The sequence below is a fragment of the Triturus cristatus genome, chromosome 11 (genome assembly GCF_964204655.1).
Source record: "Triturus cristatus chromosome 11, aTriCri1.1, whole genome shotgun sequence".
Classification (NCBI taxonomy): Eukaryota; Metazoa; Chordata; class Amphibia; order Caudata; family Salamandridae; genus Triturus; species Triturus cristatus.
This window is the reverse complement of record NC_140594.1, coordinates 499454046-499481936: the sequence shown is the minus strand read 5'-3', so window position 1 is coordinate 499481936 and position 27891 is coordinate 499454046. Positions and strand designations below refer to the sequence as shown.

The following is a 27891-nucleotide window of genomic DNA, read 5'->3' as shown; positions in this document are numbered from 1 at the left end:
TAACACACGTTAACCAAGCAGCGCTTACCTCTGCCCAGTCCTTCAAACAAGCTCAAGGAATACCTATTACTTCTCCAGCGGTAAGCTTTAACGGCAAACCTTACGGATCCCTGGGACTTAAAACCAGAGTTTCACAGATAACCTTCGCTACCATACACACTCCTCTTATACAAAAAATATTTCTCTAGTAGTAACACACGACGATGTCACTGAATCGAACCCAGACAATGCGACGCACAACTTCAATTGTCACACGCTTTTCCCTGCATACGTACAGGTCCAACAATCCCGTCTTTCCCGAGAGCAGCACTCACTTCCCTCTGCCCTACTACGGAACCGTCACCAGCTCCCTACGTTCCAGAAGCCGTACTCACTACATATAACTCAATACGACGACATTTGAAATCTCAATAAATTGACAAAGAAATAACCACCCGACACTGAAATTCAAACAAAGGTTATTTTATCTAAATTAATTTCAATTAAAGTTAATCAATAGCAAAATCATTATTCTCATAGTTACCTAGTCTAGCTAAATATCGTATTTAGATCAGAACAGGTCTCTTAGTAAAGTCTCCAGAGTCGCCGTCCTCTCAATCAGCATCGATCCTCGCGAGCATAGGTTCAAGAAGAAGTGGCCTTAGACCCTCTTTAGTCTAACAATATTTATAGTAAAACTTACACATTAAAAGTTACAAACAAACTCCAAGCGTCCGTTGAGCAGAGCGAGCAGGAAAGGATGTTGACTCGCAACATTTAGAAAAACCTCCGCTCTCGAATATCTCAAAAATAAAAACACGGAAGAAGGAAGCACAAACTAAATCTGCAACATTCATGGATGCTCTTCTCCGGAATTATAGTGAAGCCACTGCAAGTTTATCAAATGTTCATTGTGACTATTATTCCCTTCCAAGGATATCTGGCGATGAGCCCGGAGCTGCTGTGCTGTCCTCTTGGAAACTTTTAGCTCAGACAGAGGCCGAGGTCATGTTCAACCATATTCAGCGAGGCCTCTCTTCGTATTTCATCTACTCAAATGCAGGCTGTAAATGTCGGCCATTTTCCAATAGGCCAGAATTGACAATCTTAATTAAAAGAAACACAAAACAACATTACTACATCGTATTGATTATACAGTGTTAATTCCCACTAATACCATTATGTGTATGTATTTATCTAGCTATTTGCGACACAATGAAGCGTTAGAGCATATTATTTTAAAGCGCAAACACATAACAAATAGCACTTTAGCCACACTTATTTAATTAATTTGCTCATCAACTTAATTCACGTACTAATTAAGCCATGCAATTGCATTCCCACGTGTAATTCTTTCATTAGTAAGGTTGATTAGTCAGAAACTCGACAAAATTAATATCTAGTAATTATTCTTTAGTAATTTTAATTATGACATTTAAAAATATAAGCTGATGTTCGGGTTTAAACAGAAAACCCTGCTCCAGCAATGGCCATACCGGACATGCCAGTGGCTCTCTCAAGCACTTAGAATGGAACAGACTGACCCGCAGCCCAGTGTTTCATCAGAGGCACTGGATTGTTGGGTAACCTTTTAATTTCATAAGAGTATCCTGCCCATGAAGGAGCGGAAACAGAAAATGTTATATACTACAAAATTATAAGCAATAACGACGGGAGTGTGTTAAATGTTGTCATTTCATATTGCAGTGAATGGCGTCACATATATTTCTTTTAAGGGCCAGTGACTTGCCTGACTAGTGAATAAAACCTCTTTGTTGGTTTCCCCTTGCGGTGTATATATATATGACTGCTGGTCAGGCATCCTGCCAAATTGTGGGCTGAAGTATTTGACCTTCTCCATCTCTGCACGAATAGCTCTGAAGGGACTAAAACAAGCATTGGCATAGCCAATAGGTCTCGCCTTTGGGACCTTATAAGTGTTTAGCTATGCAACAGTTGCATAACTAAATACTTATAAGGTCCCAAAAGCGAGCCCTATTGGCTATGCAAAGCGGCTGTGCGGCCGCAAAAGTGAAAGTGATCGTGATCATGATCAAACATCAAAGCGGCCCGCGCACATGCACTGTAGCTCTAGGCTGGCCTGGTAGCACTTTTTGGAGCCCTCTCAATAAGTCTCGCCAGACCAGCGCATGCGCTGGGTCAAGCGAGACCTAAAAAGTAAGAACCGGGCCGCAGCTCGATTGTTTTCGCATTCTACAAATACATTTTTCAATTATAGTGGGAATGATCGCCTATCCTTGAAAGGCAAATGTGGTCATTTTTATAAAACATTCTGCACTGAATTGCACCTCAGCTCATAGTTCTTGCAACTGCTCAGCGATCAAAGGGATTGTTGACCCAGCACTCATGACCAACCTCCCAGCACATCACTGCCTATATGGACCACGCCTCCCTTGTACGAATAAGCGGACTTGCATGCAACATCGTTGTAAAGGCCTCTGATTCAATAGATCATCAGATGGGGAGACCTATGTGTGTGTGACACAAAGGACAAATGAGCTGATTTATTAATAGAGGGTGCAAGTTGCACTCTTACTTTTTGCTTCTTCTCAGTAAATAATCAGGCACCAGAACAAACAATTGTAGGGGGAGCAAATCCTCCTGCATCATCGTTATTACATTTTGCAAATCACATATATGTTTTTTATTTTTTTATCTTTATAAAGCGCTGCACTCGCCCAAGGATATATTGGAACTAGAATCTAATTGACATTAATAAGTGTTATTGCATCCATGGAGAAACAAATGACTAATAAATAAAAAAGTCCAGGCTTTCAGGCCTGTCCTAAATTTCAACAAGAAAGCATTGCAATAAATTATCTGGATATGAGACTGTTTAGGAATTGCTGCAAATGCAGATAATAATAATCCACAGTTGTAAAGTGCGAACAATCACCCGTAAGGGTCTCTAGGCGCTGGGGGCCGTCGGGAAGATTAAGCAAACTGTTGCCCAGAGTCACATTATGCTGGGCTAATCTACCGCCGGCACCGGGGATCGAACCATGATCCCCAGATTCCGGAGTCAGTCGCCCTTGCCGCGGACACCTCTTCCCTAGGTAGGTAGACCTGAGTGAGACAGTACACCTCCATCATCGAGTTCACGCTCACTACATGTCAATATTTCTTTTTAAAGCAGTCCCTGTCTAGTTTAAAAAATATTGACATAAAGTGAGACATCAGGTGGAGCATGCGGTGGTGCCCTGTGTAAGGGTCGGGCCATAGGCCCCCATACACAGGAAGTAATCACACAGAAACATGGAGTTACTTTCCAAAACTGGCCCAGGGCACGTGCGCCCAGCCCCTTTTATTGGCAGGATCACATGTGCTGTGACACCTGTGATGGATAGGTGTGGGTTGAGTGGGAAGCCAGCCCTATAGGAGTGACTGGTGAAAACACATTACTGTTAAACACTAGAACATGACCAGCGGGTCACTGCACCCCGCACCTCTGTGGGCTGCCCAAGTGGATGCCCTACACGATTCTCAAAATGCAGATCTGTTACCACCCCAAGTTGGGGGTCAGTACCTGATTAATGGTTTGGAAACCATCTATACGTCCCATTGCAACTCTGAAACATAAGGGAGAAGGGCCTTTCACACCTCCTCTGATAAACAATCAGAAAGCGGTGACAAGAGCGTTTCTATGAATCAAAAAGACTTTCCCAATTTGTAGAATGTTTTTGTACATTGCAAAAATCTCTTATGTGGTCCCAAACCCTGTGATTTTGCGAAACACAGGCTTTACATTCATGACATAATTTCTACATCAGGCCAAAACACACTCCTAGTATTCTTAAAATACCAAAACAAAGACCCTTTAACATGAATGTTCTGATCTGAAATTGTAAGCCTCTTCTAAACAGAGTGAGGGCTCAGCGAAATTTGGCAACAAGAGATGAAATACTATATTGTTTGATTGCTTATATACACTAGGGACATAGATAAAAGTCACTCTCACAGTGATGTTTGCTCAAAATGTGCGAATCAACTCAGGACTTTGCAATAATGAATTGAAAACAGGAAGGGTGGGTCGAAAAGTGATACAAGGTTAGCTCCCTTTGCAAACTAGCCAAATGAGGAATCCACAATTGCAGTTGTGGTGTCGGGTGGGGTACGGCAGGGCCGGCACTAGGCATGGGCAGCGTGGGCAGCTGCCCCGGGCCTTGCACCAGTGCAACACACCACCAAACCTCTTGTGCCCCTGCCGATCCCATTGAAGAAAGGTGTCTGTTAATTGGGCTTACAGGAGGAGGCCCCCCTGGGCCTCTCAGGGATGGTGTGGGGAGGCTTAGGCGAGAGGGAGACTTTATCTTGTGCCAGTTACAAGGAGACACATTTTGTCCTGCAATTAGGCCTCCTTCCTGGCTGCCCATTGAAAGACACTGCGGGGCACCTATTGTCAGCACTTTACCATCTGCACAGTTTTAAATCTCAGCCCCCAAACTATTCTCACACCTTCAGTCCGATATGAGCTGTGAAAGAGGTGCTTGTAGGTGGCAGAGAAGGGAGCAGCGCCGCCTAGATTTGGAGTCTGTACAAAGCAGCTTCGGGAGCCCTGAAGTTGTCACTTATGTAAATTAAAGGGGCCGCGCACCACATCCTCCTTTGCACGGGTCCTCAAAACTCCTAGAACCGGACTGGGGTCCGGGGTGGTGGGAAATGTCAGCAGAACATCGGAAAAGCTTCCTCTAAAACCGCATAGGGCACACCTACCATGTGGCTGTTTCATTCTCTCAAAAGAAAGGCTGCTCGAAGTAGGACTTCTTGCAGCCTGGGTGTGGTAGGGTGGAGAGACCTTCTGATAGCAGCACACAGGACGGTGATGCACAGCACACGAGGCCACTGCACGTGTTGTTCCACCGGCTTATCCAGTGGCGCACACCACAGTCTGCTTATCTCTGGGATGACAAACCACTATGCATGCAGCCGGGGGCCAGAAACGGTTGACAAAGGAGCTGCTCTTAATGTATGCCAGAAAAGTAGTACAAAATACACCAATGTACACGAAGCAGTGTGTACTTTTTCATTAAAAAAGCAGCTCATGCACATCATACCCAAAGCCGATGACGCGTGGATGCTGGCATACAACCAGTAGATCGGTCCGAGGCGTGAAGGGGCTGGAGTGAGAATTTGTTATGCCATATCATGTACTGTTTGTTGGTCCTGTTCTTTGTTCTCTGTGCACAGGTGTTTTTATGCCTGTATCACTGATTATTTCCTCTATTCTCGTCTGAAATATTACGCCACATAAAGGCATATTTTACAGACTTCCAAGTAAATAAGCTAAATCCAGTAAGAATGCAAAATGTGTGGTGCAAGCAAGTATTACATAATTGCGGTAGTCCTGCAATTGTTGTTTCCCGCCACAAAAATGCTGCCGATTTCCTAGGCCTCATTTTTTTTTTTAACTCTGCGAGTGAATTTACATCAGAGATCCAGTAATTTCAGGAGCTAAAACAAACTGGAATAAGTAAATATTAAACGATAACACGTTTTGGGTCTTGTAGAAGGAGATGTAAACAAAGAATCAGAGCGCCAAATAACAAGAAGGAAACAAAACAATAAGAAATGTAAAAAGAAAAACACATAAATGCATAATAGAATGAAAATAATATTAGCAAAAAAATACAGCAAGGAATACATTCTGTCCAAAATATATTTGACTTCAAATAGATATAATGTTCATCAAAGAAAATGTACAGTTGCATTTCTCATTATATATCAACTTAAGGCCGCCAGGGCTTGATAGTCCACTGAATACCACACAGTTAAGTTAATTAAACAAGAAACCAAAATTGACAACACTTAGGCCCTCATTATGATAGCAGTCGGTCTGACCGCCGACCACCATTGTATCGGACGGGTGACTATCCGACAATGTGTCGGCAGTCCCACTTGGGCTATTATGATCAGACCACCGTGCAGGCAGTCAGAAAGTGCATTTTTCTACTGCAGCTTGTGCTGCAGCCCAGGAAAAAGGCAGAAACACAAGCAGCAGTAAAGAAAGGCACTTTGTGCACATCAATGCAACATGTGCCAGGCACCATGTGGTGCCTAGCACGTGGTGCATGGATGTGGGAGGGCACTATATTTTGCGGGGGATGGGGTCCCTGCTTGGGGTTTACAAAGTCTTCTTCCGTCTGCCTTTTCGTGGCGGTTGAACCGACATGAAAAGGCAGTCGGAAAGGGACATCCTAATCCCTATGGCGGTGCCTGCGCAGTCACTGCCCCCATTTTAGGGATTGGAGTCTCACCATCGCCCCTACGGGATCTTGGATCCTGGCTGAGGCGGCAGTCTTCCCCACAACCTCAGTTCTTCGACTGCCGGTATTGTAATCCAGCGGTTGGGCCAAAGGCCTGGATGTTGGGCGGACCGCAATGGACAGCCTGTCAGTGGTGGTTCCCCGACCATCGTAATGAGGCCCTAACACTTTGATATGGGTGCAAAAAAGTTGTCTGAATAATGATGGTGACACTGTGTAAATGATGATACCTTTATGAAACTAATTGTGTATCACCAGATGATGAAATTATATAATATTTGGTTTTATGAACTGCTATTAAAAAATCCTAGTTGACTACAGTTGCATCTTGGAACTAGACACTGACGTCTCATTGTGTCTGTTGGTTTCAGATGAATTTTTTCCTTAAACAACATAACCTTCTTTGTTACTTTTCCAATGAACACATGTAGTTCAAAGTCCAAAAATACATGTCCACAGCCGGATCCACCAGAAACCATTTGCAACTGATGGACTGGAACTACACCAAATACAGTCCAGTATGGATGATATCAAAGTGTCCACATATAATACTCTGGAAAGAAATGCCTGGCATACAAGGACTTTTAATGGAGCATGTGTAGCAGAAATTGCTTAGATCTGTAGAGTATGGGTGTGTTTGATTTAGATGGCTAACAGTCTTCTAACTTGTGGTGCCGGTTGTGAGTTTTGATAAGGGGCCTAGCATTCATAGCCAGAAGCCTTGGCTTCCAGAGGTTTGTTTGAGACTGGGGATGATATGGTTTTGTCTTGATTCAACTTGAGCAACTTTTTGTGGCTCGGACGGTGGCTTCAAGGAGGTTGTACATGGTGATTGAAAGGTGGGATGGGCATCTTCCAAATTCAGATTTAGAATGTGGTATTGCCTCCATACAATAAAATGTTAATACACATGATGTGATCAGGTAGACGCATAGGTGGACATTAAAGAGAATACGTAAGAGGTCTGATCACTGTGGCATGGTAGAAGAGAGGCTTGCTTGGCAGACTAAACTAAAGAAACTTTTACATTACCATGGTAGGTCTTCTAATTTGAAAGCAATGAGTAGGGCGAGGAAGGTTTGGGGATTGAATACATAGAAGTCGAGGGGAGTCGAGGCAGATCAGAACAGCATAGTCACCCTTGTCTGTGATCCTGATCATTCTTAGGTCACGAAGAAGGAAGGCCAACTTAGATCCAGGGCCACTATTACAACATTGCCAGCTTGCCAGTCACACACGCAACTGTTTTATAATGCTTCAGAGATGCAAGGTTAATTCCCTTTCCAGGAGTTTGAGTTTTAGGGTTTGTTGGGGAATCTGCTGTCAGTTTTGGCCTTCTGAGGGTCTGGTGGATTAGTAGACTTATGCATCCACTGTAGGGGCCTGTGTTTGACCTCATGGTCACGGGTTCAAATCCCGACGGGTTCACTCAGCCTTTCATTGGAGGTCAAACATTTTTTTTTCAGCGCCAAGATCTCCTTTGTTGAAAATGAGCACTTTACAAATACACATGTTATGTTAGGGTTGAGACACTGAAGTAGCCAAGGGGGGTGTGCCAGTGGTGTACCCAGCAATCCTCAAAGTTTTGGAGGTGGGATGACCTATGGTGTGGATACTGGCACAGCTTTAGTGATTTACATACAAGGCACAAGGTGAATACTGACATGGAAATAGTCCTTTACATAATGGGACAATGCTTTAGACAGTGGGGCTAATACGGACACACACATTTTGGCAAAATAGATTATGTATTAAATAATTCTACTCTTTAGAGGCTGAGCCTTGGATATCAACAGTAAGTAACGTGACCCAGCCCTGACACCCTATGCAGCCCTCTGGCACAATGATTGGCCCTGAGGCAATTATCAGTCTTGGCCTGTTCTAAGCCTAGGTGTTTAGCCCTAAGCGTCTGGCATACTGAGCGATACTCACTATTCCGCCAGCATATTTCAAGAGCACCCTAGATCATTACCCAAATATAATTGACTGCATTCTTGAATCATAGTTCAGAACACAAGAATCCACAGAGAGCACCACCCCATACATTTATACTTTCACCACAGCTCCAACAAATTGCAGCTAGCAATGTAGGCAACTGTATTATACTATTCATGACACCTAAAAATACGCTGATTAGACCCTGGCCTACTGCAAACATCGTGCTTGTGGGAAAATAGCAGCGAGCCAATGCAAGACCTGTACAAGAATAGCTTAACATGACACAATAACGTAAATATTAGTTAAGTGATTGATATGCTATACGTAAAAGTCTGGGATAACAAAGAAATAACGTTCATTGTCCAAAAAACCTACGCTGCATACTCTACCTACTACTCAAGCACATTTTCGATGAATTCCATTATTATTGTTGTCTCTCTCTTAATTTATGGTCCTTAAAAAAAGACAGAGTGTTGGTGCTGTGTAGAACCTCTAAGTCAATAAATAGCTAATACAATGGAAATTAGCACGTTTAGGGTGCAAGCAATGCATTTCCGTAGCAGTATCTGGCCTTTAAAGATGCACATTCAGACCCAAAACTTTTTTTTTCTTTTTTTGCAGAGTTTTATATAGCGCGAACTTGACCCGAATCCAATCAGGTATCAGAGCGCTTTACATAGCACATACACATTCTTTTTTTTTTTGTTAGGCACGGGGAGATTAAGTGATTTGCCCAGAATCACAGGATGTTCAGCGTCATTACCAAGACTCAAACCCAGTTCCCCAGGTCTGAGGTCAAGCGCCCTAGCCGTTAGGCCAACTCCTCTCCCCAAGTTGTTTTATGGCAGAAAATTGCACTTTGGAGGTGCATTTACCCATACTTTAGTGGATCAAATACTTAAGTGCTGAGGAAGATCTTCAAATAGCTCCAAAGCAACATTAGAAAATATGTTACTCATGCCCCAGTCACCAGAAAAATAGACTACAGGAACATCATCACCCTGGGAATACCAAACATCTCAACAGAGGTTTGCAAACCATCCAGCACTCGGCAGCCAGACTCATCCTTAATCTCTCATACAGAACTCACAACCCACCACACCTCAGGGAGCTCTACTGGCTACCAATACCTAAACCCACTCATTTCAAACACCTCATGCACACATTCAAAGCACTACACAACTTAGGCCTCATCTACCTGAACAGTCTCCTTCCACCAACCACCCAGGTACCTCCACTCCACAAGTCTCCTACACGCACACATCCAACGCATGCACAGGACCGGATCAGGAGGACGGGCGTCTTCTTACATTGCTCCTAAAGCACGCAAAGACCACCTACTCCACATCAGAGCCTCCTCCTCTCTTCTTGAATCCTGCAAGAAGCTGTTGACCGGGCTTTTCAATTAATTAACATACAATAGGAAGGGCTAGGAATACACATCTGTTCAGCACCAAGATACCCTTGCGGGTGATAGTGCGCTTTACAAATGCTCATATTTTAACATAAGCTGGTTGTTGAGGGTGATAAATGGGGACTCTTGTGTGATGTTAAAAGTAGTTGAAACACCCGCCAATACCAGAATACATTAAACCAGTTTTGCAAGGCTCACAGTCAAAAGTTTCAGAAACCAAATGGGCTAAGATTGAAAAATGAACACCAGCATCATATCACATACATTCCAAGTCCTGGCCATTACAATGAAACAGAGTGAATCTGCCCTCCACACCTTACTTCCTCTGTTAAAATGATAGGTCCCCATTCCCACATAAATGAAAGTAAATCTGCACATGCAGAAACACTCCACCTTGTCCCTCGCACAAATGATGGACCAGCAGCAGTGTTAATCCCTTAGCAGATTTTGGTGTACCTAGCCAGACCGGTGTCTCTTTAAAGCATTGTAAATGTAAATGTCAAATTAGACATGTAGAAACCATTTGGTCCAACAAGAATAACAGACAGGGAAGGCTTAAATGTTATAGGCTTATTTTTAGATTTAAAGTCATACAGAAATCGAGTGATAAAGTCAAAATCAAGCAATCAATAAATCATAGTGCAAAGCTCGGTTAAAGTGCAGAATAAATCAGGGAACTTAGTAAAGTTCAGGTCAGCAAAACACAGAGTACAAAATGGGAGAGCAATCCAGCATGGATTTGCCTCCTAAGGCCAGTAGGAAAGGGGTCTCCAACACATTCGAAAAGAGGACACATTTGTAGGGTTCTGAACAAAACAAGGGATTTCATACATTCAACGCAGCTGTCCACTGACACCACAAAATAGACCAAACTGAATTAAACAGTGCAAAACAGTTGCAGGTAAATACATTTTGAAAAACTCTCCTAATTCCACAACATGTATCTTTTCACAGACCCCACCTGTGCTAGAACAAACATTGCTACAATTTGTGTGATGTTGCTAACACAGCTAGATGTTACCTTGGACCAGTGCTTAATTTGAGCCGGTGGTTTCCGGTGCTGGGCACCGGTACTTGAATGTCGGCACCGGCTCTAGTGACAGTCCACCACATGGTGGCGCTGTCTTTCAATTTGAGATGAGCACAAAAGCTGTGTTTATTAAGACAATATACATTGAAAATGAATACCACAAGGCTCGCACACCATAATTATAGCTTTATGTGGCCTAAAATAGTCTGAATTGTCACACTTGTAGGAGTGAGATAGTTAGGTGTTATGTTGGTACTGTCATTGACAGCGCTGGCAGGGGCAATGCGTGGGACAAGCTGTAGTGGCCTTCCGAGAAGGGCCCTGGCACTTTATTTTTTTACAAATTAAGCACTGCTCGGACATGCACATTTCTACTGGACTATTCTTGTGAAGGTCGTTGTCTTGTCTGTAAAAACACATACATCATTATTCTACCAAGATATGGAAATATGAGTTTGTCCTCAAACTACAAAACATAGGCAACAACAATTACAAACAAAATGGAGTATGAGGCCTGCAATTGCCAGGTTAGCTAGAGTTCGTTTTATTAGTGCACTGCATTTATTTAAAAAAAAAAAATCTGAACTAACACTACTATCAACGTACAGTTTTACTTCTTTTTGTTATTCACACATATTGTCAATAGGAGACTTGAAAAAGCTGCTACAGTCAGAGGTTTCCAGATTGTGTACATTCTTACGAGTTGCTTTTATCTCAGTGCATAATTGTCCGAATCAAGCAGTTACATATTGGAGAAGGCAGCTCTACTGTGCAGTGCACCTTTTTCTTTCTTTCTTTATTATCCTTTGTTGAAACATATTTTCCTCATAGAGAAACCTCTTTCTTTACACCCCAATGAAGTATGGTGAAGTCCTCTTTCCTTTCCTACTCTCCAAGTGGATTTACTCTTACATTTTGCTGGAGCAAATATTCGACCATTCCCAGTTTTGGACAGAGTTGGAGAGGTGTTTGTGCATGCTCATATGCTCACAAGATTATGGCATTCACAGACTTTCAAGGGAAACTGCACCTTGATCTGCACATTCCTCAATTTTGAAATGAGTTTATTTGTGAGCACTTATTGTATACAGCTACACAGTGGTAAATGCATATACACCTGCTAAGTATTGTTTTGTGAAGTCAATTTCAAACACAGATCCATATATATGTTTAAGACAGAAGGTGGCTTTTCTGTATTTGCTTTATAGTTACCTTTTATTTTAATGAAATGCCATTTCCTACCACAAATGATGGTGAAAATGTTCAGGGGGAGATCTAAAGGGAGAAGAGGTTTCCCACAACATTTCCATACAAACCTGTGCTCCAGTCCTGCTGTGCCTGAGTGAATGTTGTGAGCAGTGATCTGTATCCATGCAGGAGCTTGTCACAGGACATATCCAAAGGCTACCCCTGCACTAAATCCTTTCTGCTCATGGCCAAAGACTGTGCACAATGGGTTAAGTCCAGAAGGGAGCTAAGAACAGGGACTTGCCGAAGGCCAATTCCTTTCCTTACCCTGCACTTCACACACCTACAGGCAATGTACAGTGGGTGATGTTGATATAGTGACTGCGTGCAAAACTGAGCCGAACATCAGGCTCTGTGGTAAACCTTGATAGTGCATGACCGAAGCTCAGCTGATATTTCCCTTTGCCAAGGGGATAATGTATAAGAGTACACAACTGAAACCTTTTCCCTGAATTATGAATATTTATTATGACTTATGGTTAGTGTAAGGCGTTAAGTTCTGCCTGTCTTATCCACCCTGCTGGTACAGGGAAGCAGTGTAGCCAGCTCCCTGCAAAGCTTGCCTCCTTGGAGGCCTGAGGAAAGCGCTCCAGGTGGCTAGGGGCTGGCCACCAGGAGCAAAATGAGGCCAAAAGTATGTAAAACGGCCCAATGGGGCCTGAGATATCAGCAGAAGGATTTGACCTTTGACCCCTCCAGTGCGATCTCAGAGCCCATGGAACTCCGCTGCCCGTCTGCTAAACCCCCCTCCACCGGGGTCAGGGCCCAAGGGTCACCGCAAGCAGGAATTTTGAATCTGAAATCCTGGGAGGGGGCCAGCATGGAGCCCACTCTCCAGCATATGGAGGGTCCCCAATGGCATCCACGACAGGGGAGCACCATCACGCTTCCTTCAAGAGAGAGAGAGAAGGAGATCCCAACTCCGGGCCCCAAGGCATCATGGAGAAGGACGAGGAAGTGCTGCAGCCCTCTCCCCATCTGTGGTGGGACTGCCCCGGTCCCCGTGTCTGAGGGGAGCAGGTGACCATCACAAAACGCAGCGCCTTGCCTGCAGGAGCGGGCAGGGGAGAAGAGCTGGCAGCTCCCGTGGGCAGCGGAGGAAGTGCTGCCCACCTGGGGAGTCTGCTGGGCAGCCAGTGGTGGGCTCCCTTAACTGCCACCAACATTGGGAGGCACGTTGAGCCTGGGTGGGCAGAGCACCCCTACATTTTAAAAAAAGGAAAAAAGACACGCCATGCAGCGCAAGACCCCACAGCGCAACACAAAGAAACCGGCCGGAGCCACTCATAAAGAACAAGCATTGGCATAGCTAATAGGTCTCGCCTTTGGGACCTTATAAGTGTTTAGCCATGCAGCACATTATCACCCACCGGGCAGATTTCTGTAATGGAACTAGTACTTATGTAAAGTGCTTTGATACCGTCATTCGTGCTACATAATGCAAAAAATAAAAAGGAATGAAAGGAGAAGTGCTTGCAGATTTCTGAGGTGGGGGAGCGAAAAGATAAGTTAAGATTGCATTATATAAAGCCAGTACCAAATCAGAAAGCGAGCACAGTAGAGAAAGTCAGGAGCCGAATTGAAAGGAGGTGAAAGTGAGTTATCCAAGTGTGCAAGTGGAGGTGGGGCTGGAGTATGCTGCATCTTGGTGCAGAGTAACAGATATTTATTGCCAACCAAATGAATGTCAATTAGTTTGTCGGCCTGTAGTAGGATGAAAGGCTGAGCAGACGCTCTGGGGTTCGAACCTGCGGTTGTGAGGTCAAACATAAGATTAATAGGGTGCTTGCCTTAAAGTTAAGATTGCATTATATAATGCCAGTACCAAATCAGAAAGCGAGCGCAGTAGGATGAAAGGCTGAGCAGACGCGCTGGGATTCGAACTTGCGGCTGTGAGGTCAAACATAAGATAAATAGGGTGGAAGCATCAGCCCACTGAGCCAACAGAATCGCCTTGGACCAGAGCGGACCGGGTAGGCTAACTGAGTCTGGCTTATTGTCGGTATTTTCATGCTGCTGGTGTTTCTAGAGAAGCAGCGGCTGAAATGCAAGGTTTTCAGTAAGATGTCACCATGATTAATTTAGTTTCTGTTCCTTTGTGTTTTAGAGAACATGATAGTGCACTCTTGTGGAGGTGGGGTGGAGGGGATGCGCCTTCTAATGAAAGTGGCAAGGTCTGGAAATGAAACCTGAGCCAAAACAGATGGCAGCCTGCGTGCTGCTGCTGCTGGCTCCTGAGAGCAAAACGCTCTGGGAATAAACATTTCATGAAAAGCAAAGAATGGCGTGGAGAGAGAAGCGGGGGCGAGTGAGCACGGCAGCGCGGCAAACACGCTAATTAAAAACAGATGGTGACATGACCCCGAACAGATGACACCCCTGCTCGTAACCGCAAGCCGTGGGCGGATACATTCCTTGGGAAAGGTGGGACATGCACCCGCCTTTGCCCAATTGCGTGCTGTATTTTTATGAAGACGCAAGCAAAGCCCAATAGAACAAATGCTAAAAAAAACACATGCACGAGCGTGTGGAAAGTCCAGAGTGATTCCAAGAGGTTGTTTTCCTAGAGCAGCGCTAGGCTAGGCTAGACCTAAAAAAGGACTTTGCTTAGCCTAAAATACGCCGCAATGTGGTGGCTCCAAGATGGCAGGGTTGCCCCTAATGATGCAAGAGAGAACGGGGGGGGGGGTGGCTCTAGGAGCACAGCTCCTCCTCCCAGGAACTTTTACAATGACTGCTGACCATAGGTTTGAAGGGTTTACAAAAGAGGGGTCAAGCTGGAATGTTTTGTTACGTTCAAGCACTCCTCAGGGACGAGTATATGCTCTACAGCTGGGAGTACAGTGCCCTCAAGGGGCTGAGTTTATGGCAACAGGTTCTCTGGCCTAGATATAGTTAAACAAAAAGACACAGACATGTGGAACGTTTTATTTAAATATGGTTTTCAAAATGTTTCACTGAAAAGTGTTCATGACAGTTTGACACTGCTTCATTCAAACTATTATGCACTTTGAGTCTAAGCAATGCTTTATTCAAAGATGTCAACAATACTTTGCTTAAAGGGTTGTTAATCCTGACAGTAATTCATATTCCTAAACAATTTTTTATTAATATTGATGTGAGCACCTTCTTGCAATGCCTGATTACTCATAATAAGTGCAGAAGAGGAGGTCATACTTTACTACTGTTAATGCGAAGATGTTATGCATTATTATTGCTGATGCTGGGGAGAGGAGTTGGCCTAATGGCTAGGGCGTTCGATCACAAATCTGGGGAACCGGGTTTGAGTCTCGGCATTGACGCTCAACATCCTGTAATTCTGGGCAAATTACTTAATCTTCCCGTGCCTAACAAAAAAAATTAATGTGTCCTCACGTAACACAACTGGTGCTATGTAAAGCACTCTGATACCTGATACCTTCGGGTCAAGTTCACGCTATATTAAACGCCGTAAAATAAAAATAAAAAATGCTGGTACATAATTGCAATGCTTGACTATTCATAATAAGTGCACCAGGATTTTGGGTACTGAAGTCAGTGATGGTATTACCATAACATGTGATTCCAATTTTTGAAATGGGACAATATTGATCTAATGTACACTGACACCCCCATATATGACTATATGCTGCGTTGTACATGAAGGGAGTGTACTGTGAATTTTGAGCTCATGACACTTTGGGGTCCAATGTAATGTTGTCAAAGGCATTTCCACCAGCCTTATGTAAATTTGTAAATTACTACATAGTATTGAGTAGCATTTGTGTGAATCAATGTACTTTTACTTTCTAAAGAAAATGCGTTGACTGTACAATTATTTGAGTGCTATTACTGCGTACCTGTGAATGGCCATTATTAGCCCACACCACCTCCCATTGAGTAGGCCTTGGACTGCTCTGCTTCTCTACCCTGAAAGAGTCAAGCGATACAATGGGTTTTTTGGTTTTCAAGTGGAGGGTGAATGTGTACCCATTACTTTTGCAGGCCACACAACTAATGGCTACCCAACTAATAGCCATTTCCTCACAGTTAGGTACTCAAAAGACAATAAAGAATCAATAAAAAACAAAGAAATTCCCTTACGAAATTTCGATTGAAGGGTATTTTAAACCCTGTTTGGAGGAGGAGGGTCACTGGTTGGACAGGGGCTACTGGGCCAGACAGTGTTGGTTGAGGTAGTTTGTCACAGGTGTTCTGAGGTATGTCCTACTCTGGCCCAGCAAAATGGGCCAAGTATACCTGTTTCAAACCTGACTCTCAGGGTAGCGACAGCGAGCATTTGAAGGCTTTCCAGGGAGGAAGTGTGAAGAGCAAGAGCTCAGAATTTAGCAGTAAACCAACCAACAGAATAATGTATTGACTAGCAAGTGCTTGTCTTTAAGGAAAAAAAATTTCATCACACAGCAAAACTACACTTAATATTAAACAGCGCAATTAGGGGTGCAGTTACTGGGTTTTAATCTGTTTTGTGGTCATAGTGAGAGGCTACTCCACTTTAATACCTTCCACTTACTATTGGAGTTTCCTAGTGGTCAGAACCCCAGTTTTATAACATGGGTATAGGCATTGAAGAGGCAAAAGTGCAGTTCATTCACAAATACTGCTATATTTAGATGTGCACAGCAGGTGAGCTCTCTCACTAATTTCAAGTTCTTCTGATACAAGTCTGACCTTCTTACAGCAGAGTTCTTCTGCCTTCTCAGTCTCTCATTCCATTCACAGGTAGGCATCTGGTTACCTGTTTTACTATAGATGCAACTTTGGTGGGATGAGAATGGAACATTCATCAATCCTCCTCCTGTGGTGGCAGCTCCTACAATGTGGGGGGGGGGGTGGCTGCTGTGGTGAACTCACTCAGGGCTGGACTGCTGGGTGGGTTCAACGTAGCAGGCTCATACTGTAGCATTTGTCTTCAGTAGTAGCTGCCTGCCGGACAAGATGCAGACTGGATGCTTGGATGGGCTGGTGCGGCCTCCAGACCAGTCTTCAGCAAGTGGATGTCTTTGGCAGGTGCATCCTCCAGGCCGAACAAGGCATCTCTGACAAATGAGAACCTCCAGCATTGGCAACACCATTCACTTGGGCACATGGCTGGATGCCGATAACAGTGCTTGGCAATTCAATGTCTTAGTGCAATGGTCATCAAGAGCCTCTGGGGGAGATGAGGGAACCCTTCACACATGGGTCACTTATGCTTTCCTCAAGCCAGGAACCCATTGGGCTTCTTCTGGAGAGTCTATCCTCCTGTGGGGCCTAGCACGCTCTTCCTCTCTCTCTCCATAGGTGTTAGAAATAGGGCTTCTGGTTGGCACAGATATGCACCCTGTCCAAGCAGGATTCACAATCCTAGTCCGGGTAAGTCAGATACACACAATAAATGAACCTGTGCTCACCCTCTGGTGGCTTGGCGCAAAGCAGGCAGGCTTAACTTAGGAGGCAATGTGTAAAGTATTTGTGCAACACAGAGTAACACAATGAAAACACCACAAAAAGACTACACACCAGGTTAGAAAAACATGAAAGGTGATTTTTATGAATAAAACAAGACCAAAACGACATAAATCCAATGAATAGTAGTCGAGATATGAATTTGGAAAGATTAAATGTGAAAGTAGCGCTTAGAAGCAATAAGTGTCTATGGAGGTTATCTGGTCGCGCTGTACCGAGGCAAAGTCAAGAGTTCAGGCTGGCCGCAATGGAGCGCAAGCTGGATATAGGAGCCACGTGAGACCTGGTGCACAAAGTCTTTTGATCCTGGTCACAATAGCTAGATGTGGGCTGCAGCTAGGCGATGCGCCGGTGTCGATCCCGCAGACAAGATGATGCATCGATTTTCTTCACACGGGTGTGGTGATGCACCGGTTCCGTAGACGATGTGCTGGGTTTCTCCATGTAGTCGAGGGTATGAGTTGATCTTTCCACACTGCAGCGGCGGCGATGCATCGGTCCTTCAAGGTGATATACTGGATCCAAGTGTGATGCACCGATTCTTCTCCCGCAACAATGCGTCGGTTCTGCTACAGGCAGACAGCAGATATGTCAGTTCCACTGGAGCAGGCACCTGGGTCCTCTTCCAATAGACCTGGCACAGGAGCAGGTGTTGAGATTTTAATATCTCTGAGTTTCAGAAACAGGAGGCAAGCCAACAAGCACTTGGAGATCACTCTGGGTTCAAGCAGAGTCCAGTTTTTCCTCATCAGGGTCAGAGGATAAAGGGCAAACAGGGCAGCACAGCAGAAAAGCAGTTCTTCCAGAGCAGGAGTCCAGTGACAGTCCTTGTAGCAGCATAGCAGTCCTTCTTCCTGACAGAGTTTCTTTACAGGTCCAGAAGTGTCTGAGATGGGGGGGGGGGGGTCAGAGACACAGTACTTATGCCCAATTGTGCTTTGGAAGTGGGAGTGACTTCAAAGAAGGGTCTTTGAAGTGCACAGAGGTCCTTTCTTCCTAGCCCTGGTTCCAGGCTATCTACAGGTGGGTAATCAACCGATTGTGTAGGGGTAGGACACTGCCTATTCAAGTGTGTCAGCTCCTCCTTCCCATCCTGCCTAGGATGAGCCATCAGGCTGCAGATGGACACTCAGACACACCTATCATTCCTTGGTCTGTGGCTGTCTAAAGGGAATATACAAAGTAAAGCTATCAATCACCCCATATGTGTATTGAAGACAGGCTGCAGGCACACAGAGCTTTAAGAGCAGAGAAATACCAACGTTCTAAATGGGACATTTCTAAAATAGTAATGTTAAATCCAACTTTACCAGCAAAGAGGATTTATCATCACCATTCCAATGATATTAAAGATGACTGAGGTACTTCTTCTCAATCAGGAATTACAGCTTAAACATGTAATAAGGAATTCCCAATGCTAATGTGTGTGAAAGGTAGGCCTCACAGTAGTGAAAAACAACTTATCTTAAAATTACATGTCCTACTTTTTACGTACACAGCACCGTGCCCTAAGGGCTAACTAGGGCTTACCTTAGGTGTGACTTATGTGCAATAAAAGGGTTTTTTAAGGCTTGGCAAGGGGTTTTAAATAATAAGTCAACATGGCAGTAACGCTGCACACATAGGCTCTACAGTAGCAGGCCTGAAACATGTTTAAAAGCTACTTGTGTGGGTGGCACATTCAGTGCTGTGGGCCCACGAGTAGCATTTAATTTACAGGTCCTGGTCATTGTGGATAAACACAAGTAATCATGTTTAGGTGAGAGAGCATATGCACTTTAGCTCTGGTAGCAGTGGTAAAGCACTCCGAGTCATTTGGCCAAGAAAAACAATGTCAGAAAATGAAGTGGAGGAAGGCAAAAGGTTTGGGAGGATCCTTCTGAGGGGGCCAATTTCCAACAGTAGGCAAGCAGGATTCTAAACTTCTAGGTCATGAAGAATGTGGAACTGGAAAAAAGAGGGGAAGTGTGATTCCTGCTTTTATACACATTTTCCAGACAAGGAATGTGGATCCACTATCAAAGATTTCAGAACCGGTTTGGATTGATTCTTTTTTCAATAGTCATTTTCTGGCTGTGCCTCCGGAACAGAGTTTGTGCAATGTGATGGCCCTCAAATTCCCAGCAATGGCACTATCAGCCAGTCTTATTATCCAAAATAAGGATATAATGAAGTGTGATATATCTCAAATCTCAGACAGCCTTTCTGCAAGGTGATGGCTCACATAGTACCTCATAATGGTGCTTCCTCCCTGCAGAAGTATCCCAAGCAAGGGCATAATTAAGTATGAGATATTTTCACATGGCTGTCATCAGCCTTCCTGAAGCGGTAATCAGAACCAGAAAAAAACAGCAAGCCTTAACAACTAGAAACCTCCTCACCTTGAACAACAGAAACTGTAGTCTAACTCCTCATCCCTACCATCTACCAGTTCTTAGGGAGAACTTATAAAAAAAAGGCCCTTGCTAGATAGCCCTGTCACTGTATTTTTAAAGATGGTCCTGTCTCCATCTTCCCTCACTATAATTTCTTGGTCTCCATCCTCTAGTGAGAGGAATGCAGTCAATATATTTTAATGTTTGGGGAAGCTATAGCCACCCCCCATCTTCTGCGATGCCAAATCAGGGCCGATCCAAAATGGACCCCACTGATCCAGGAAGTAGACTCTTATTAAACACAGACTCCTACTACCACACATCTGGCACACACTCACTGCACGCACACACACTTGACACACACATAGAATGCTAGCACAAGGTCTGGGGTTCACATAAAGTGGAACTTTACAGGAGAAAGGTCAGTAGTCACTAAAGATTTGCAATATTTGGGATGGTGCTACCACCACTTATTGTAACTTACCCAGTGCCTGGACAGTAGTCCTAAGCCCACTATGAGAGCACACTTGGTGCACCCATCCAGAGCAGGGTGTGGACCTTGCAATACAAGGGAAAGGCATGAGCCTCTGCACGCACACTAGATTAGTGTGGTGCCAGAACGTACCAAAATGTCAGGAAATAGTTTCCCATGCCTTTTGGCACTCAGGGCTGGGGTACACACCTCTTTATCATTTGGGTGATATACCTGTCCCATTTGAGGCTTAAAACCTAAAAAGCTGTTCAAAATGCCCTGAGCAACGTAATCGTAACTTGCCCACAATGTACTGAACACATTGCAGCGTCTTCCCCAGCCAGGGTACCCACCAATGACTACACCACACACGGAGCTTAGTTTTTTTTATGTCTTTATTCGTCTTCTTGTGACTGCAAACCCATCATTCTAAATCTGCCTCCAATGCCTTCCGCTCTAACACTTACATCACAGTGCTTTGGAGTCCCTCAGGAACCAAAAAGGGTTCCATGATTCCTAACTTGCCTTACCCGCCATGACACCCATGAAATAAGCTGTCGTAAGGGTCGAAACCTCGGCGTTATTAACTTGTTGCTCAGTAATATCAAGTCTCCTGGTTCTGAATATAATGCATTCTTGCGCATTACCTGAGACATTGATTATACTTGTACTGACCCCTCCCTTTGTAATCAAATCGTAATCTCTATTGTGAATATTTGTACATATTTTATCTGCACTTGTATATATTGCATTCATCTCACAACAGTCACTGAGCACTTATTTCACTGGACTATTTGTCACTTTTCATTGTTGACAGCCTGAGAAATTGTGTTAATAAATAATCTGATTGTACTCAGAATGTATGAAGTGGTTTTCGCATGTGTTCCTGTTGAAAATAATATAATGTTGTGAAGAAATCGGTCTTACTCCCGACAGAACCACTGTAGCTTTGTTGTTCAATACCCAGGTTCTGAGGGACACAGGGTTTCCCCATTGTTTTTTGTAAAAAAAACACTTTCTAGAAGTGGCATTTCTAAGCTATTAATTACAAATCCCTCTTTATCACAGGAGAGGGTTTGTCATTCTGAATCCAATGATAGGAAACATTATCAGGCTGTTCCACTGTAAGCCACTATTGCAGCTTGAAGTAATTTCACCAATTCCCACAAGTTAAACTATGAGAAATGAAAACGTCATAGGTAGTAAAAACTCACATGGGTATTCTTCAATACCTGGACAGGAAACACACATGCGCATCTACCCTGCTTTTCACCTACCACTTGCTTCACCCCTTAAGACTCACCCCAGGGTGCCCTACTGGTAGTGAAAAGTCCCCTCAGACTTGGCCAGTGCTTTAGAGAGGCCAAACTGAACATAAGTGCAATTGCGCACACAAAGGCCTGCAATGGCAGGCGTGATACATGTTCAAAAACCTCATCGGTGTTCAATGAGAGGCTTGAGGCATGTTTAAAAACTTCAATTAAATCCGACCGATTGGGGGTCCACTAGGTGCTCAAGCCCGAGCGTTTTAGCTTGGTAGTTGTTCTTCACAGTTCGGGCGACAGATGCTTCCGTTTTCGAAGTATAGGGTGGGGGGTGGGGGGTTGGGGTGGTTTTGGGGTTGTTTCGTTCTCCTAGGGAGGTTAATGTTGGCTGGAAGGATCCTCCTCATGGTTGTTGTTTTATGGCATCAGTGCGCTCCTGACCTTCCCACTGGCCTGCTTTCCCGGGGTCTCTCCCCTTGGGGGGCCCCTGCGCCTGCGTCCCCCCTGATCTTGTTGCTGGGAATGCGCTCTGGGGTCACCCCCCTTCCGCGTACACTAGATGCTCCGACTTGGGGTTATGGCTGAAGCTACCATTCCTAGGGCCGCCGTGCGTCTTCTGTATGGAATGTCAACGGTCTTTTGGATCGTTTCAAGCGCATGGCAGTCCTTAAATATGCGCAGCGTATGGGGATTGATGTCCTTCTCTTGCAGGAAACCCATCTTATTGGCAATAACTGTCCCTTTCTTGCTCGTTATGGGTACGATAGGGTGTGGCACTCGGGCTTCGCTAGGGGTTCCCGGGGAGTGGCTATCCTGCTTAGACGGACTTTTCCCTTCGTTCTCGCCCAGGTGCATTTCGACTCCCAGGGCACGGCGCTCGCGGTTTGTGGCACTCTTGAGGGGCGGCCCCTCACCCTTCTATCGCTGTATGCGGCTCCGTCCCAGTTGCAACCCGTCCTCTCATACACTGCGAACTTACTTCCAACACTCCCGGCGGGCGCACTCGTCTTGGGAGGGGATTTCGACGCTGTATATACACCTAGCATGGATGCGACGGCCCGGTCTCCCTTGCCAGGGCTTCCCGCGCGAAGCAGTTATCGAACTGGGCCAAGGCCCAGGGTCTGTGCGATGTCTGGAGGGTCTGGCACCCGCAGGCCCGCCAATACACCCACACCTCGGCGGCGCACCATTCGCACGCCAGGATTGATTTAATATTTGTCCCCTCTACCGAATGCACGGGGGTACAAGATGCTCGCATTCTTCCTAGGGGCCTTTCGGACCATTCTCCGCTGCTTCTGGCCCTCGGCCCACCTCCCTTCTCTGCCCGCCCGGTGTGGCGCCTGAACGCTTGGTTCCTTCATGATAAGGAATTTCGGAAGTCGGTGGGAGCCGAGATTTCTAATTACTACCACCATAATGTGGGCTCTGTCTCTTCCGCGGCCGTCCTCTGGGAGGCTGGGAAGGCGACTATTAGGGGAGCGGCCAGGGGCCTTGTACAGCAGCAACGTCGGAAGCATCTCCAGCAGCTTACTGAAGGTGAAGCGCAAGCCCTGGAGCTTGAGCGCGATCCGGAGGCTCTGACCGACGCCGGGCGAGCGCGGCGACTGGCCTTTCTGTGGGATGAGATCCGCTTGCACTCCATGGAAGCGGCAAAAACTTTATGGCGCTCCTCGGTGGCGCGGGTATACGGCTGGGGAGATAAGAATGGTGCCCTTCTCCACCAGCTGGCCACGTACCCCCTGACAAACAGGATTATCCCCGCCATTGTGGGACCTACCGGTGAAACCCACACGGCCTCTGTGGCGGTGGCCCAATCCTTCGCCGATTATTACTCCACGCTGTACCGTGTTCGGGAGCCAGGGATCCCCCTTATGGAGTTGCTGGGGACGGGTTGAGCGGTTCTGAAGTGCTTGGGACGGGAGGCCAGGGAGACCCTTGACTCACCCGTTACGCTGCAAGAGATTGACGATGCCATCAGCCACTTGGCACCTGGGAAAACCCCGGGTCCGGACGGCTTCCCACAGGAGTACTACGCCCACTACCGTGAAACCCTCGCTCCGCAGCTTTTGGGCCTCTATGCCGAGGTGATAGAGAAAGGTTTGTTCCCATTGGAGACGGACACGGCTACGATAGTCGTTCTCCCTAAGACGCAGCCTCCATCGCAGTCCTGCTGGGATTTTCGGCCGATATCTCTTATTAACACTGAGGTCAAGATATACGCCACCATCCTGGCGCAACGGTTGCGTCCGTACCTCAATTTACTGGTCTATCCGGACCAATGTGGATTCATGCCGAACCGAGGGACTATGCACTGCCTGCGGCGCCTGCATCTCGCCATGGCTCACCGAGAGCGCCTCTCTCCTTATCTAGCTTTGCTGTTGGTCGACTTTGAAAAAGCCTTTGATTCGGTGGGGTGGGTCTGTCTTGGAGAAGTGTTGGAGAAGATGGAGTTCGGTCCTCAATTTCGCGCCATGGTCCGGGTCTTATACGCGGCTCCACGGGCTAGGGTGCTGGTGAATGGGGCCCTATCCCGCCCGTTCTCCATTGGGCGGGGGACGCGTCAGGGTTGCCCGCTCTCGCCCCTCCTCTTTGCCTTGGCAATGGCGCCCCTGGCCGTCTTGGTTCGATCGGACCCTGCTCTTCGTGGGTGGGACTGGCCGGGCATGGCTCCCGATAAAATAGCTCTGTATGCGGACGATGTCCTCCTTTACCTCTCCGACCTAGCGGTCTCTGGTCCTATTGTTCGTCGGATTCTGCACCGGTTTGGTCGGGCGTCGGGTCTCCGTCTCCATCCCTGGAAATCGGTCTTGGTTCCGCTGCATCCATCTAGAGACTGCTTCGATTGGCAATCCGATATTCCCCTCCGGAGGCTTTCTTTTAAGTATTTGGGAATCTGGGTTACCCTGCTACCGGAGCTCTGCTGGGCTCTTAACGTGGCTCCCGTGGTTAATAAAGCCAGATCAGACCTGGTGGGGTGGCAGCCCCTCCCATTGAACCCATTGGGGAGGATTGCTCTCTACAAGATGATGATCCTTCCCAAGTTTCTGTACATGCTGCAGAACACGCCCTGCTTCTTCTCTCGTCCTTGGTTCCGGGACTTAGATAGCCTGGCGACCAAGTTTCTCTGGGGTGGCGGTCAGGCCCGGCTGGCCCTGAGCCGGTGCCGGATTCCGTCATATGATGGAGGTCTGAGCATGACCAACCTTTATCTGTATTACCTTGCGACTCGGCTCCTGGTGGTCCATGATTGGTTTTGGGGCGGGTGGGACGATCCGGCCTACAGGTTGGAGGTACAGCTGCTGGGGTTTCCCTCTATTCAGAATATGCTCTACGGGGCGACGGTTCCTCGGTCGCTTCCGGACGTTGTACGGGCCCCCTTCTTGGCTTGGCGTGCCGCTCTACGACACACCCGGTGATCGGGGAAGCTGACCCGTGTTACACCGCACTGGCATGGCACTTGGCTGCGGGAGGTCACGGGTTTGGAAGGGTTTCGAGCGTGGGATCTCCTCGGGATTTCTTGTTTAGGCGACCTGTGGCGGGGGAGTCACATGTGCTCTTTCCGGGAGCTTCGGGCTCGCTTTTCGCTGTGCCCCTCACAGTTTTACAAATATCTCCAGCTGCGCCACGCGATTCGGTCTCATGTCCCTCTAGATTCACTGCTCCCTGATCATAGCCCTCCGGAAGCGCAGGTGATGATGGGGTTTCTGGGGAGTGGGGGCATCTCCCGTATTTACCGGACCCTGTTCAACAACACCCCAACGGACTGGGAGGACACGAAGTTGCGCTGGGAGGTATGGGTGGGACCACTGGATGAGGCCGATTGGAGGGAAGCCCTTATGGCACCCAGGACGATCACCTCATCAGCCAGGCTGCGGCTCATCCAGCTTTATTACCTGCATACTGCCTATTTGACCCCGGAACGCCTCCATCGTGCGGGTCTTTCTCCAGAGGCTTCATGTGCGCGCTGTGGGGCCGACCCGGTGGACTTTTTCCACATGGTGTGGACCTGCCCGCGTCTGGGAGCCTACTGGGGTGAGATTGAACTAACTGAGACGCTGGGGTGGGAGGTCCCCCATGATCCCCGACTGGCCCTGCTAGGGATAACGGACGGTTTGGACGGTTCCCGTCATGAGAAATTCTTCCTAACTACTGCCCTGGTAGTGGCCAAACTAAATATTGCTGCCGCAGGGAAGCGGACTGACCCACCCAACGGTGCTACATGGAGGAGGGGGGTGGACTGGTGCGCAAAACAGGAGCGCATGATGTATTCGGTACGGGGTTGTCCCAAAAGGTTTAACAGAATATGGGGGAAATGGCTCGGGGTGTGATCTAGGGGTGTTGATGCGGGTGGAGAGAGTGAAGTGGTCGGGGAGGGGGCGGGAGGTCTTGCTATTGAATGTCACTGAACATAGGAGCTATATTCTTGCTGCCAGTTCTTTTGGACGGTTGTCCGTGTATTTTTGTATGTTTAAATGCAAAATAAAAAAAATGTGCTTATCAAAAAAACTTCAATTAAGCACCACTTCCTATTGTGTGCAGGAAGGGCACACACACTTTTACACTGCATTTAGAGTGGGAAAGTGGCCAGAGCCCTAAGGCCACTAAAAGAGAATCAGTAAAAAACCCTGTGTTGTCCCTTGGGAAGAGCCGACCTCTTTGGTAGTGAAAACCCACATCGGAGTTCTGGATGTGTGCCTGCCCTGCCTTTCTCCTACCACTTGCTCCACCACCACGGACTTACCCAAGGAGTGCTCTAGTGGTTGTGGAAGGCCCACTCAGGGTTAGCTAATGAGTTAGAAATGCCAAGCTGAGCATAGGTAAAACTGTGCACCCACAGGCCTGCAATGGCAAGCTTGATACAAGTTTGAAAGGCTATTCTGGTGGGTGACATACACAGTGCTGCGTCCCACCATTAGCTAGTGCAGTACCTGCCCTGGGTATGTGGTGTACCTTTTTACATGAGACGAAAACAGTAGGTTTGTTTTTACATGCCACTTACAGGTACATCACCTAAACCAATCAGGTATGCACCACTTCTTAGCATGGGTAGGAATGGTACACACTTTAACATTGCATTACAGTGGGAAAGTGCCCAGAGTCCTTCTAAGGCCACAAAACGAGAATCAGCAAAAACCAGGAGGAGAAAAAGCAAAAGGTTTTAGTGATATCCCATTAGAAGGGCCATGTTCAACATATGCCATTTCCGTAGCATTCTCAATGACATGTTTAATTCTGCTAAAGCTTACCTCACATTCATGTGACCAATGAAATGAAGCATTCTTTTTCGTTAAGTCTCAACGCAGCACTTACAGTAGCAATGTCTTGTATGTTTCTAAGAAATGAACGCACCATAGAAACATCTTGGGGGATCACCATTTGACAGCGCTTGTAAATTAGTAGGGTGTGGCGTCATAACCCCTTCAGAAAAGATATGACCAAAGCATTTTAGCTTTGTCTAACGGAGCTCACACTTGTCTGCATTCAAAGTCAAACCTGCTCTCGCACGTAAATGGCATTATAGTGTAAGAGCTTTATCATCTACTTTTTGTGTAGCTTAGAAAACCAATATGGTTTGGTGTCAAAAGGAATGGAGGTTTATGATGCAGGACAACAGAATTGTACTTGTGCATTCATTCAGTACATGGGGAGGCTAAGGAACACCTTCCTGCACAAAAACAATCCCCTGAGGCACTTTCCTCTTTCTGTGTGTGCTGCACACATAAAAAGAGGAGAAATAAACGTATTTTCCTTGTTACGCCTCACCTGGGGAGGGGCAGCAGTTCTGGCGCATTCCCAGGTATAAGCAAAACCAAAGGAAATGATGGACGGAGTGTTGAACATTGCAAGCACTCACCCCCAGTCAACTGATCTGGGTTTAATCCATCACCGTTCTTTAGCCCACTCTGCCACCCCAGTTCAGACATGGCCATATGCAAATCAGTCTGACCCTGTGTCTCATGGGAACAGTCCAGCGCGAACTGCCAAGCCATGTCTTCCCTGGACCTGAAACAAGCTTCCTAGGACCGGTTTCTGGCATTTCAGCTGTCTTCAGCCAGGCTTGCTTGAATCCAGTGGCAAAGTGAGCAAGGGACTCACGTCTGACCATACCCTGCCAACTTATGGCGAACAAAGCAAAACCAAAGGAAATGATGGACGGAGTGCTGAACATTGCAAGCACTCACCCCCAGTCAACTGATCTGGGTTTAATCCATCACCGTTCTTTAGCCCACTCTGCCACCCCAGTTCAGACATGGCCATATGCAAATCAGTCTGACCCTGTGCTTCATGGGAACAGTCCAGCCCGAACTGCCAAGCCATATCTTCCCTGGACCAGAAACAAGCTTCCTAGGACCGGTTTCTGGCATTTCAGCCGTCTTCAGTCAGGCTTGCTTGAATCCAGTGGCAAAGTGAGCAAGGGACTCACGTCTGAGCATACCC

The 27891-nt window shown here is 46.3% G+C and overlaps 1 long non-coding RNA gene across 1 annotated transcript in view; it reads right to left on the bottom strand.

Annotated features, from left to right (window-relative positions):
* Positions 1-719: 719 nt before the first annotated feature.
* LOC146784480 (uncharacterized) overlaps positions 720-27891 on the bottom strand; it is a 190562-nt gene continuing 163390 nt past the window's right edge. The window contains exon 3 of the long non-coding RNA XR_014970912.1: positions 720-1085. This is a non-coding gene — a long non-coding RNA (uncharacterized LOC146784480). The remainder of the gene's footprint in view (positions 1086-27891) is intronic.